General features: G+C 38.8%; 1 protein-coding gene across 9 annotated transcripts in view; it reads left to right on the top strand.

The window, feature by feature from the left end:
* frmpd1a (FERM and PDZ domain containing 1a) overlaps positions 1–12498 on the top strand; it is a 112478-nt gene that overhangs the window by 62100 nt on the left and 37880 nt on the right. For 8 of the 9 annotated variants that reach the window (XM_082536517.1, XM_082536516.1, XM_082536513.1 and 5 more), the window contains one exon: positions 8873–8986. The gene's annotated coding sequence lies outside the window, so the exon portion shown is untranslated. Of the gene's footprint in view, positions 1–8633; positions 8987–12498 lie in introns of all 9 variants that reach the window. The other variant, XM_082536514.1, reaches the window with a different exon arrangement.

The following is a 12498-nucleotide window of genomic DNA, read 5'->3' as shown; positions in this document are numbered from 1 at the left end:
GTCTAAAAGGTTTTAGGTCAACCCTAATCTCCTCTGCCATAAAGACGGCCCTTTTAGACACGTTGGCTTCAGTGTGAAACACCTGATTAAAGAGTTTTCAGCAGAAGTAGTTCTCTAAGCGCTTTTACTGTATCAGAGGCTTTCCATCATTTCATACTGGATAGGGAGGATCACATGCTGACAGCTGTCTGTCTGCTGAGTTAGTAGAAATTTTTCTTACTTCAGATCTGATCTTCATTTGAGTGTTGGTGGGATTCTGGTCAGTTTAGCATAATGGGATGTGGTGTTTCAGTTGTGGGATTACACTTGAGTATATTATTACTGCTGCAAAACAAAAGATATACAGAGCGTAACATGCCATTCATTTTAAAGCACATAAACATAAAATATATGTCTCATTGTCTATTATACCTGTGTTTATGTACCTCCAGCTGGTGTATGAACAAAAAACATTATCACCTTTAGTCATTAGTCCTTGAGATTTGCATACATTTGCCTCTGACAGATATTTAATATTGGATTTTCTTCTATAAATAAATAACCAAATCTAATATTTATGATTTCTTTGTTTAATTTGTTTTTTTAGTTCTTTTAGAAGAAGATCTGATGATGTTTTAGAACCCATGTATGGAAAAATGTATTTTCCTGCAGTAGTACAATTAAATATGACATGACATTATTAATCATAAAGAGTATTTTAAGCTTTTTCTTAGGACTCACTCCATTGTCTTGTTGCCTGGAGCCGTCATACAGCTGTAGAAAATTTACATTTCAGCACTTTGTGACAGTTTACAGCACAGGCAGAGTAAGCTGACAGACACGCATATGTTTGCATGTTTGAGCTTAGAGACATAAGGTCACTCAACTTTTGGCTGAATGTCACAGTTTTGTCCAGTATATTGACACTCACCATGTCTCACACGCATACTGTGACGCACTGAAAAGCCACCAAACATCTAACAGATAGGACGAGAGTTGGGTCAGAGCAGTTTGAAATGCAACCAGTCGATTAGGACAAATTAACTTTTGACATTAGTGATGCAATTGATTGTTTTTTTTAAGTAATTGGAATACTTTGGATTACTAAATTACTATATCTCATACCAGAAAAAGAGGGACGTTCTATAGATAATAGTTTTGTTTAAACCTCTCAAAACATTTTTAGTGAAGATAATTTTTTTTATTATTGTTGTACTTTTGTTTACTCATGAATAGTATGTCTGACATTTTTTGTCGAGTTCCTTGCTTTGTGGCAGTACAAAAAAACCCTGTTGGTTATAAGCAACAACTATCAAGATCTGTGGGGTATGCAGGTCATGGAAGCAAAACTTAAAATAGCACACAAGGAACACAAGCTAACCAAAATAAAACAAAGTTTAAACACAGATACAGACTTAGACACACAAATTTGACATACACAAAATGTAAGCAAACATGGAGACATGAGCTACTACATACATGGGATGCCAGGAAGGACACACAAGACTCAGATGAACAAGAGATAACTAAGATACGAGAGTAACTAGAAACATGAAAAACGAAACTAGGAAACACTGGAAATACTGAACTAGATGACGAAACAATGAGAAACTAGAATACACTCATAATAATAACTCAGACTTGGATAAAGAACACAGAAAGTCAGAACACAAGAAAAAACTGAGGAACCGTGACAGCAGTAGTTACTCCTAAATAGTCCTCCATTTCTGCAAAAATGTGCGGCGCAGGACACCATATTTTAAAGATGTAAAGAAAATGTTATCAACTAATCCTCAGTCATGCAATTCTAATTACTAATTATATATAAAAAAATACATAATATGGCATGGGTATTTTTTTGTAATGAAACTACATTTAAACACTACGCATACTATGCAATTCTATGTATGAATGACTTGAAGGTTGCAGCTGCCGACTTAAAGTCACATTCTCCCCAGAAATGAGTTTCTTAAACATTACTTCTCTTGCAAGTTGACTACGCAAAATAAGATCTGCAGTTTGACACTTTTGAGCTTGTCAGCACAACACAGGCTTTTCTTTATTCACATAAAATCTGGAACCTATGAGCTAGAAGTGTGATGTGATGTCACTCTTATCCAGTAAAGCGTAATAATAATCTGGTAACTTGAAGCCTGATTTGCACATCCTGTGCTTTTAAAATTAACTTAGTTGTTAGTTAGCCCTGGGTAATTAATTCAGTTTTCTGTTATTTGGCTTCCAGCAATAAAGGAATAAAGAAAAAAAGATGATTGTGCAACACTTGAGTTTTTTTTTTTATCGTTTTGACTCTATTTTCTGTACAGCTGTGTGCTTTCACCCCTCCGAAAAACTGAAACTTGCTCAGTTTTTGCTTCAACTGTCCCCAAGATGACTGGAAAAGAGCCTTATATCATCAAGACGTTTCTTGAAGGAGGAAAAGTGAGAACTTTTACATGGATTGATCAGCAGTGGCTCATCAGTGGTAGCTGATGTTGCACAATATTCATCTACCAGATCTTTGAGGGTCTCTCCTGCAGTTCAGTCTTAATAGTGTGCTGTAGAAGTGTATTACCGCCTACTCCCTTCCTTGGCTAGACTACCATGTAGGCGCCTTCAAGGTCTGTTGTTGCCTCGTGGTAGTGGTGTTGTGGCTGGTGAGCATAAGCAAATGCTCTTTTGAGATAGGCTTCACAGTCCAACACAATCACAACATTACATAATTATGGGAATAGACTCATTAAAAACAAAATATTATTCAAAGTGGAGTGTTTTTATACATCTGAGCTGTCTACAGGGGTCGGCACAGAAACTGTAAAGAGTAAATATTTGTTTCAAATGGATGGACCCAACCAACAAAAGTAAATACTGACAAGATCAGGTGAGCCATTTTAAAAAGCATCATCCTCATTAAAGGACTTAAGTTACCCAATGCAGCCTGCTTAAGTGGATAATCAACATAAAGTGATGTCAGGAACAGGAAGTGATGTCACTATTTGTCTCTTTCTCACAGATAATTCCTCTCAGTTTGGTGTGTTTGTCTTCCTCAGAAATATCTCTAAAATTCCTCTAAAAGAACGGCTGGTCATCTGGCCAGTTATCTTTCAAGAAGTGCAGCAGAAACAATGCATTTATTTAAATATCACAGGAAAGGTCAACATGTTCTGCTGCACATATTGGCTGTCGCACACTGGCGTTCGCTCTATTTACTTTTATGTAAGGCTAGCTCAGCAAATAATACTAGTGCATTAAATAGATGGGGAGCATAGATACTGGCTTTGTGTATAAGCCATCAGATAGCTTGTTAGCACTGGCAGCTTCGAGGCTGTCAACCTGCTAGTACACCAGCTCTGAGGCAGAACAGCAGAGCTGTGTTGCCCCAGGTACATCTCTGCACACACAATAGGTGACAAAGAAGCTTATTTAACACTTTACACTCTGTACCAGCAAGAGACGATGTCCTTAAGAGAGAATTTAACTTACTAGAAATCCTAATTCAGATACATAAGTGAAACAACATCAGCTGAACAGGTTCATTGATAGTATAACATTATCCTGGTTCTTAATTATTTCAAATTTTTGACCTAATTTTATGACAACAATAGGTAATAAGACACATTAGTTATTTTAGCAGTTGTATTTTTGTATGGAAAAAAGAATGGCTCAAACCCTGCAGTGATGGTAAAGATGCATTACCCTAGGTAGCCTTCTATGGTAACTTTTTTAAAAAAAACCTTCATTTAACCAGAAGAAGGAAGTCTTAAGATTAAAATTCTCTTTTGTCAGACTGCCCAGATGTAGATAGCATAAACCAGCATTCCTGGAGAAAATCCACACAAGCACAAGTGGACATGCGAACTCTACATCCAATGGCCCCACTTGGGTTTGAACTCAGGTTCAGCCTTTCTTGCTTTGAGCAAACTGTGCTAACTACTTAGTCACCATGTTGTGTGCATGTGCACCAACCTGAATGTAGAACAGACATTTATTTTAAACTGCATGTCTTGTTTATTATTGTGAGGAAAATGTGGTTTGCAACAAAGTGCACAGCAACTGGGAATAAGAATTAGCACCTGTAAGCACAAGGCTTTGTATCTCAGCTGGAAAAGGAAGGATTGCCCAAGTGGCAGAGTTTTAAGTACCTTGGAGAATTTCCTTTGAGGGAGGAAGACTGGAAATTGACAGACAGATTAGCAAAGCATCCGCATTACTGCAGGCAGCTGTAGCGAAGGAAGAGCTGAGCCCAAAGGAGCAGCTGTTGCTTTAGTCTTCGATCTGTGTTCCTACTTTTAACCCTGGGCATTAGCAGTTGGTGGCAATATTAAAATTGATCAGGAGTTAGGTTTCTGGGTAGATATGAGGAGATCTGCCATTTCAGAGGGGTGCAGGGTAGACTCTCTGCTGATGTGATTTGAACATCTCACTTGGATGCACTAGGCATACCCAGCTGGAAGGAGACCCGAAGCAGACCCATAAGCTGGAGTTCATCTTTCCAGGAAGAGTTAGAAGCGGTGGTGTATGACAGGGAGATCTGGGAACCGATGTTTCTTAGATTAGTGCTGTATCTACTCTGGATGAAAAGCAGAACAAGGACAGATGGTTGGAACGTTTTCTCATGCAGCGTATGAGACACACAACCACACCTGCATGCACAATAGGGGTGGGGGGAAAAATCGATACTGTCTAGTATCGTGATATTTTGTTCATTCATTCATTCATTCATTCATCCATTCATTCATTTGTTCATTTTCAGGCACAACAAATACCTATATTGAACATAAAATGCACAAAACAAAAAACAAAAATTGCCTGAAAAAGGAGTGGGACGAAGAAAACTTATTAAATCCCACCCCTATACTCACTCATCAACAAAAAAAACAATAAACTTCCCACAGCTACGCCCATCATTGCATACAGACCTATCAACAGCCCCGGGCACATACAAGCATCTCAACGGCAGCTCGCAAACAACAATTAGAGCCTTCATAACTGAATACAGAATATATAAATTATAAATTGCATTACCACAGGTAACAGGCAGTAATAATTACAAGTAACAAACACACATACATATACATACATACATACATACATACATACATACATATATATCTACACACACATGCACGTATATATACATACATACGCACACTCTTCTTTATTTATTTTTTTTTTATTTTTTATTTTTTTTCTCTCTTGGAATCCATACCAGCAATGGTAAGAGGACAGACATTACAGAGCACACTAAAAACCATCATTGAGTATACTGTGACCAGACCAAATGTTTGTAGAGGAATTTAAATCTATGAATATTTTTGCATTGTTTCAATTGTAAACTCAGACTGTTCCAGATTTTCACACCACATACAGACACACAATTGTTTGCTAATAATGTATCGATACAGGGACAGCAGAAATCGATATTTTGACTTCAAAATGCTCTGACTTCAGAGCATGTTGATCAGCTCCCTTTTCTGAGCAAGAATCCTGACATTCCTTCACTGTCCAAATGTGTTTAACTTTTTTTTTGGCAGCAATAAACATGACAGTTTACTTATTTTAATTTAAGACATGTTTTATTTTAATTAAGTTTAAAACTTTTTTAATTAATGTAAAATTATATTTTGTTTTAATTTACTTTCAAATTCTTCAGTTGCTGAATGGGCTGCATAGTTTTCATAAATTGCGAAAGTTCAGAATAGCTATAATTGTACCAGATGGTTGCATTCAGTTAAGTTGGACTAGACTGTAATACAAACCGTTCAGTTTGTCAGCAATAAAACTGACTGAAATGAGAGAAAGACTGAGTGTGAGACTTTGATATTAGATAAAATGAATATTGATAAAGTTTACCTTTATGTACAGAATTTGAATATCGCAAAATATTTTTGCAATAAATTGCAATAATATCGTATCGTGCGTTAAGTATTGTGATAATATCGTATCGTGAGTTGTATGGTTAATGTTTTATTTGGGAACAGAATGGTGTGTATGTGTAAGTTTGGTGATGGAGTTTTTATTATGAATGAATGATGAATTTTTATGAATTATTATGTCTACTTTTTTATGTTTAAGGACAACAGATGGAAATTAGCCTTTGGCTATAATCTGGCATGTTTACATTCATATATATATATATATATATATATATATATAATTTTTTTTTTATTTTTATTTTTTATGTTCATTAACATGCACTGTCCTAAATAAAAAAAATAAAAAAAATAAAATGGTGATTCCCACCTCTAATGCACAATGCTACACAGTCACCCAAAGTGTCACTTAACAATCGTGGGGTTCCACACAATCCTGGTAAGTGTGTGAACTCCTAATTGCATTCTGTCCCCACTGCTACCCTTCAAGCTGTGAACATAATTCATTAATGTCAAGAGGAGAAAGGAAAGAAACAAAATTAATGAGAAAACATAAACAGGGCACCAGCTCCCTGGGTCTAACAGGCCTCCCATATGCTGTAAAGCTAATGCAGAGGCCCACGTTTGTGTCCACCCTAAGGTCGTTTTCTGTGTGTCATGCCAAGGCTCTTTTTACTCAGCTTTCCATATTTGCTCCACCATCCTATCCCAGTAAAGGCTAAAAAGCACCCTAAAGTATTAAAGCATAAAGAGGCCAGTACACCTACCGTCTATAAGAAAATATTTTGTGTTTTAACGTAGGTTGTACACTGACCGTCAAATGTAAATGCTATTAATTAGAGATCTCTAAACTTGAGCGAGTTTGTTTTTGCAGCCTCTGTGAGCCAATTCTACGGTTTTACTGTGGTGAGACAAAAAGTAAAAGTCAAACTGTAACTGTCTATATGCCTGAGCAGCCAGGCAAAGGAAAGGAACACTTGGACGCTTCTTGCATAAACCCCACCCACCCTTTCTCAGAGGGCTTGAGCCCATGTGTGACATCATGGTTATAATTATCATGAAGATGCCATTTTTGTTTGTTTTTCCCAAGCAGTCAGAAAAATATCACACCTTTGTTTAAGGATTTAAAAGTATTATCTAAAGCTGCACTGTTGCCCACCCACATGAAGGTTCTTTTTAAAAACACTCTACATTTTCTCAGTAGGGTTAGAGAGAGCCCTCCTTGTGATTATTCCCATTGCAACTAAAGACAGGATTGTTTTCTGAAGCATGAGGTGGTGTACTTGCCTACACCATATAAAAATAATTTTAATAGGGTTTTCGGATGGAGCTTCACATATCAGAACAAAGTGACAGTGACACCCTCAGGAATTCTGCAAAGACCTACCATCTCACTTCCCATATTAAAAGCTAGATCATCATTCTGCCACATTCTTGCTGATGTTTGCAGTTTTGCTTAAATGTGGCTCCCATTCAACAGCCTTCCCCAGCCATATCCATCTGGACCAATTAGTGTACACAGCATTCATCAATGAATAAAACAATATGAAATTTAGTCTTCATCACAGAAATGAGCCTGCTGCAAGTCAGCTTTGGTTATGAAGGACCGAGATGAAACATGCATATGGTTTTCCTGCCTCTTGCAGAACGTTGCACTGTTTCACCCTGTTCCTCTCCAGAAACATCTTTCCTCTTACCTGTGTTTCCTGAGAATTGTGACTTTCATAATGGTGTAAAACAACTTCTCTTCAATCAAGATCGCCTGACAAGCGAACCTAAAACCAGATTTAGAAATTATGAAAAACATAATGAAATATTCAAAATGAAGTGTTTTGTGTTTCTGAGGTATCAATTACATAATCACTGGAGCACAGAGTAGGCAAACCGGATGTTCTCCATGCCCGTCAAACCCTAACCCTCTTGATCCCTTTTATTGCTCACATTTCTCTTTCTCATCTTTCTGTTCTTTGCAGCCTCATGCGTTTTCTCTCTCTCCTCATTCTGTCTTCCTTTGTGTGCGTCGGTATGCCTGTTAGTTGTTGGTAGAGTGAAGTGGCTGCATTATCTACATACATTATTGATGCTTGCAGCACTTTAACACACACATGCACAACCACACACACACACACACACGCACACACAAAATCCAGCTTACCGCTCACATAACAAAAACTTACATACAGTTATACAATCACACACACATACAGTCACAAAGAGCACACGTAGCCTCACTTTTGAATGAAAAAGTGAGTGACAGCGCACACATGTTGTCGTTTTTTTAAAACAGCTGATTCCCTGTTTTAAGAAAAAATGAGGAAATTGTGACATTCTCAGACTAAAATTAATTCACAGTCACATGCTGGGCTAATAGGTTAAGACATGAATAGAAAGTGAGAGTTATGAAAGAGAAGAGACAGAAGGATTAGAATTTGAGTAGCAGGGAGTTGGAGATGGGAATAAGGGAGGGAGGGGACAGAAGAGTTCCCAGCATCTCTTTTCCCAGGGCTTTGTGAGGGCCTCATTAAATATGGATGGTGTTTGGATCAGAGCAGGGGTAAGTGGGACTCCACAAACAGCACATGCAGCCGATGCAGGCAGCCCCATCCTGCTGTGATGGAGCTCGGTGTGGTTTTTTGCTTCATCTGTCTCTCCGTACTCCTCCTCCCTTGATTCAGTTTACTGCCCTCAACCCTTTTGTCCAGCCCCTGTCGCTGCCATCATGTGGCACTGTCTGTCAAACTCTTCTTCTTTTTTTCTGCTTGTCTGTTTTTGTCTTTTTCTTAGACTCATTTTCTGTCTTCCGCCTCAGTGCCCCCCACTCTCATTCCATCTCCAGTTTGCTTGTTTTTCCCCATGATTCACCGATCTAAAAGGAAAGCTTTCCTCCATTATTCACACCCTAATCGTAGTTTTTCAGATGAGAAGATAAAAATCATGTTTCAAATTGTCAATAATATTACAATGCTGAGAGACTCAGGCTCCAACAACCCTAACTCTTAATTCTGATTCATGCCTGTCGTCAGGAGATGAAGACACGTCACCCTGGTCTTCTTCAGTGGAGTGATGGGCGAGCAGCGAGGGCAGCGGGACTGTAACTGGCACCTTCATGGAGCCCTGATACCCAGGGCAGAGAGCAGGTGTGTGAATGTCTGTCTCTCTAATACTGAAATGAAACAGATTGTGTTTGTGTATGTGATTTGTGTGTGCACACAACAAAAGATGGCAATATTAGAGGATTTAAAGACTGTGGGATAAACACAGTGAGACAGACGCACAGTGGAGAGGTAAGTGAGCAGTAAACTAGTGTCTGTCTAGTTTAGCCAGTGTGTTACTCCAAACAGACCTGTAAGGCTAAGGTGAAGCTCAGTCTAATCTGGCTCAGCAGGAGTGACGCACAAACTCCCTGTCACAGCCTGCAGACACACTCTGTAATCCCATTTGCCTACTCTGCGCGCCTGTGTGTCTCTGTGCGTGCAGTAAGAGTGTTAGGCAAAAGTTGTAAGTAATGCATGTTTCAGAATTTACTATACTCATCGTGTATGCATAGCTAATTTAGTTAACGTTCCAAAAATACAGAGAAGTCACAGGGAGGGTGCATGGGCGGATGGATTGTTCTGTGGAGTGCCAAGACTTGAGTTTGCAGCTTTTCTCTAGACCAGGGATGTTAAACTCATTTTATGTACACAGTAACCTGTAGGCCCACCTATAATCAAGTAACCTGTACACAGGTTACTTTGATTATAGGTGGGCCAGACTGGCGAAACTTCCCTTTCTGTCAGTGTAAAGTTTAACTATACATTTAATTCCTGAGATATTTTATTAAAGGAAAAAGAAGTGAAGGAAAGAAATGTGTCAGCACAACTATTTGGGCTTAAAATGTAATAAATAAATATGTAAAACTAAAGAAGAAAGTAATAGTAGCGCATTGGGCAGTGTCCTGTAATTTTAAAAGTCCCAGAACATGTCCTTTTGAAATTTCTTTAGCCCAAAGTAAAACAACAGGAGCCTTTCAGTTATTTAGTTACTTTGGTATAGTGTGAAAAGCTGTGGGGAAGGTCTTTATCAGTAGGAAAACCTATAAAACGTATTAAAATAGGTTTAAAAGTCAAAATATTTAAGCCCTACTTAACATTTTCTAAAGCAATTTAGGGGCTAGAGTTTTCCCGGACCAGTTCTGGTCCCTGGGCCTTATGTTTGACACCCCTGCTCTGGACATTTTGAGTGAATTGTGTTTTTGGATAATATTATTTATGTCATTATATTTCTTTAAGACTACAAGTGCCATCTGACTTTACAGACAAATTATTTTTTTTAGCTCAGTTCAGTTATATTAATGTAGCACCAATTCAGAACACAACAGTTGCTTCAAGGTGCTCGGTCTATTCCCAATGCTAACATGTTTGCTGTGTCAAAGCTACAAAATGTTTAGTGGTTATTACAGTGTTTCCCACACTTTAGTTGGCGAGGCCACCCAAGTATATTATCAGACGCCTGTGTATATTTTGTGACTTATTTTGGATTATTTGTATTTTCCACTGTATTTTGAGAGTTCAGTCTCTGCTCACAGCCTTTCCTGTCAACAGCAGCCACAGTCTTTTGAGAGACAAGAGACTGTCGTGTAGGGGTGGGTAATATAGCTTCAAAATGATATTGCAATGCTTCAGTAAATTTGCAATAAATACATTTTCAGTGATAAAAAAAAATCAAACAAAATAACAAAAAAAAAATACTGCGCAACAGTTGGGGAGTGCAGATTAAAGGTAGCAGGATTTAATAGTGCAAGTATAATCAAAGACATTTTCCATCCTTTTCCAATGAGTTTTTGCGTTGTTTTCCGATGTCTAAGGAGCTTAGAAAGAAAAGTGTCTGGACTTCTTTAAGTTGCTTGAAGACGTTTCACCTCTCATCCGAGAAGCTTCTTCAGTTCTAAGATCAAATGGTGGAGAGTCCCATATTTAAGCCCTATGGGAGTGTCCTCCCAGGAGCACAATGGACCCCCTAACGATCCTCTACCTAATCGCACAAGCCAAGGTGTGAAAAGGTCACAATCAGCCAACTCATCGGCTGTATCCCAATTCAAGGTCTGCAGCCTTAAAGTACGCAGCCTCAACGATCCTCAAGGGCCGCGTACTTAAAGACCGCTAAGGCCGGAAGTGCAAGGCTTGTGAAATGGGACGGTCTAGCCTCCGTTGCACTGCCCAGGTTGCCTAGCAACCATGATACTAACAGCTGGAAACGTGTCATACAGCTTTGTTTGGACAGAAATGAAGGAGAAAATCTTTTGTTCATTTGTTTGTTTCTTTCTACATGAGCTTTGACCATTCTCTGTAGGATTAAGCTCAGCTATTGAACGGCGTATATTTTAAAGTGGAGGCTTTAAAACCAAGTTAGTACAAACGTCACTAATGTCACATAACTTTGCCGACATGTGGCCAACAGTAATGTTTTAATGTTCTTCGTTATTAAACATTTGCACATAAATAAGTGACATAATATTCAGTACTTACTTAAAGTTTACTCTTCGGGCACCCCTCATTCGCCGTTTTTTTTCGGCAAAATTATCCACACCCACCGCATCCATGCATTCTGGGATACGTTGGGCCACGAAGTCTACACTGCCACAGCCTTAAAATTCAGGGAAATGAAGGACGCATTTCAGGGCCGCATTTCGAGCAACCTTTGAATTGGGACAGCCTTCGGCGCGCCGCTGTGACGTAATCGGCCTTGAAACGCGTACTTTAAGGCTGCAGACCCTGAATTGGGATACAGCCATCGTGAAACCTAGCCCCACCCTATCATGTGATTTCCTAAGGTCAGAAGGCCCAGGATGTGAGTGGGCGTTAAGGCGTCTGGAAAGGGATCTCAAAACTGGATTATAGATGGGAGACAGTTGGTGTCATAAACCACCGCCTCTGTTTTATGAGGATCATTCACAGTGGACATAGATGGCTTCTTTCACTCCTCTTTCAAACCATCTGTCTTCTCTGTCCAAAATGTGAACATTGGTGTCCTTGAAGGAATGACCTTGGTCCTTTACGATGACCTGGATGATTGAGATGTTGTTTTCTGATAATCCTGAGGTCAGAGTGTGAAGTTGCTAAACTGGTTAACACTTTAGTTTAACAATAATTAAACTTATTTAACCTTATAACAATACAGGAGCTTCACAGTAATGTCCAGAATAAAATGTTTTCTACCTGGGATGTTGTATCTGGGGTTGACCTTTTTTGCTAACTGCTTTTAGGACTTTTACGACCATTTGGTTTGGAATCCTATCCTAGACCGATCAGTATGTAACCGCATCCATGCACAGTTTGCTTTGGCTCTCAACACAGCCCCAGAGCTATGATGATGCTTGGTGGTGTCATTTATTTACTTTTTTTGTTGCACATCACTGGCTACCAGTGTCTCCACCTTTACGGTTGTACCTCAAGCAGTGAAACAATTTTGTTGTTTCCAGTTTTCCCAGAACCAGTTTTGTGGTGTATTGTGACGTATTGGAGGCTGTGGAAATGTTGCTCTCAGACATGTGTTAGCTTATCTCTTTGTTTTGCTCATAAATGCGGAGCTTTTCTATGCCATTGATGATTAATAGGACATTTTTATATAACAACTAAGAATGTAGTTTTATTGTCATGGACAGTATATA

This window comes from Aulonocara stuartgranti, assembly GCF_965226115.1.
Source record: "Aulonocara stuartgranti genome assembly, chromosome: 6".
Classification (NCBI taxonomy): Eukaryota; Metazoa; Chordata; class Actinopteri; order Cichliformes; family Cichlidae; genus Aulonocara; species Aulonocara stuartgranti.
This window is presented reverse-complemented; position numbering and strand designations above follow the sequence as displayed.